Raw genomic sequence first — 2,334 nt, 5'->3', positions numbered from 1 at the left:
TCCGCAGCAGCCAATACATCTCGTGGTAACAAAAATAGATTGTTCTGAGGTATATCAAGATTCAATCTCCGGTTCATATTTTGTCGACCAATCCTTCCTAATTCACATCTTTGTTGAAAAAATTTCTTTTGTAATTCTTTACATAAGGACTCAGAAAATACCGGATCCCCACCTACACAAGCAAATTGTTGATAAAACTCCAAAATGGCATTTTCCCTTGACCCAATCTTTTTTTTCTCCTTTTCATTCGGGAAAGACAAGAAAATTTCAGGGTAGCAAACATTATCTAGAATTTCTCTTAGATTTGAACCCATAGCTGATGATGGAACTAGAATAGATATTTTTTGTTTCCTACTCACACGGGCCCATATTCTTGCTTTTCTATCAATCTCTAATTCCTGATCTTCCTCCCCAATCTGATATTATGCTACCGGTATAGACAGAAATTCCGTTATGGTCCAATTCTGAACGGTAATAAATACCGGGACTTTGCAATATTTGATTGATCACAATTCTGTATATTCCATTTACTATGGAGGTTCCCAAGGAATTCATTAGAGGAATATTTCCAATAAATATGGTTTGTTCTTGCATATCTCTACCAGTTTTCCAAATTAATCCTGCGGGTACATATAATTCAGAAGAATATGTGAGTGATTCATACACAGCATCTCTTTCTTTATCAAGGGTTCGACCAATCGATATGTGTCTACAAATAATTGAAATTCAATTTCTTGATCTGTATCTTCAATTTTTGGAAACTTATGAAGTTCTTCCGTCAAGCCCTGATCAATGAACCTAAAAAATCCCTCAAATTGTATCTGACTAAATCCAGGTATTGTAAACATTCCCTCATTTCCATCCCGGAGCATCTTAAGTTTACCATTTATCGAAAAAATACCATTATTGGCTCACTCTTCATCGAACCATATCAAACCAGATAGATCAATCTAGCAATGATGGAATTTATATTCTGTTTACTGAATCACATGAAATTTGATCCAACTCCATATACGTATGAAATACGTATGAACGAAGGAATAAAGAGAATTTTCTACTCAAATTTGAATTTTCGACAGATACAAATGGAAATGAATTGATAAAAAATTCCTGTAAACGAAATTCTGACACTTCAACTTATAGAGTTTTAAAATTGATCCAATTTATACCTATTATTATGATATTACGATCAGATTGGGTACTAGAAGTAGATTCTGGATTTAATCCGTTCTCTATGAATGATATAAAGACAGAATAATCAGGAATAGAGTTTCCTTTGATTTTAGCACTTCACTTATTTGATTGATTCATTTTTTAAAAAATGATTCGCAGAGAGGAGAGAGATTTCTACCCATTTGTTAATAAAATGAGTAGAATATGATTCGCTTGAAGTACGTAAGAGGGGTGAGTTATACTTATTAAGTACATGCAGATATAGGCATCTAGCTATCCGCATATCCCATTATCCCAGTTCCACTTGGGGCAACATGGGTCGTGCTATAGCATAATTTCTATTTTAGATTCAATATATTCAATGAAAGGTTGAATCACGATGATTCTCTATAGGAATATAAGATACCTGACTAGGTAAGGTATCCCTGTAACAATTTTTACCCCGGGGTTTACATATACACATAATTGTTGTTATAATTGCATAATTGGAAATTGAAAGGATTCATTATTGAAAAGAGTTGATAATTGATACTGATTAGCATTAGTCGTGTATCAATTTTATTTTCTTATGCCATTCCATTAAGGAAACAAGATTGGAGATCCAAACTCAAGAACCGTTCATGAATTCACAATAGTTAATGGTTCCAATTGGCCCTGAATTTTTGATTTTGTGACTGGAAATCTATTTTTTCTCTTTCATTTCAATTTTCAATATAAAAGAGAAGGGAAATTTTTAGGTGTTGTGTGTTTTGAAATACTATAGAATCAACCGAAGAGAACAACTGGATCCAATAAAAAAAAAAAAAAGAATATTTTGATCTATATCTATTTTGTATCGTTTTGGCGGCATGGCCGAGCGGTAAGGCGGGGGACTGCAAATCCTTTCTCCCCAGTTCAAATCCGGGTGTCGCCTGATCAACAAAAGACTCGGAATCCCTTATCCTGCTAATAGAACTCGAAAAATTCTTGCCCAGCGGAAGCAGAGGCAAAGGGCTAGGACTGTCGATACTAGATTTTCAGAATCCCGGGGTTCTATAAAAAACTTTTGATTCGTTCTTAAAAAATTAGGGTGTGGTCCAAACCGGTACCAATATGAATAAAGAAACCCTCGCTTATTACTGATTACTGATAGGTTCGGGTCATTGATTTGATTTATCAATA

The 2,334-nt window shown here is 34.3% G+C and overlaps 1 non-coding gene across 1 annotated transcript; it reads left to right on the top strand.

Annotated features, from left to right (window-relative positions):
* The first annotated feature begins 2,015 nt into the window (after positions 1–2,015).
* TRNAC-GCA (transfer RNA cysteine (anticodon GCA)) lies at positions 2,016–2,086 on the top strand. The gene has a single exon. It is a non-coding gene; the product is annotated as a tRNA-Cys (tRNA).
* The last annotated feature ends 248 nt before the right edge of the window (positions 2,087–2,334 follow it).

Source organism: Tasmannia lanceolata, unplaced genomic scaffold (assembly GCF_043159265.1).
Source record: "Tasmannia lanceolata isolate RefF3 unplaced genomic scaffold, GAP_Taslan_0.1 ptg000465l, whole genome shotgun sequence".
Taxonomy (NCBI): Eukaryota; Viridiplantae; Streptophyta; class Magnoliopsida; order Canellales; family Winteraceae; genus Tasmannia; species Tasmannia lanceolata.
This window is presented reverse-complemented; position numbering and strand designations above follow the sequence as displayed.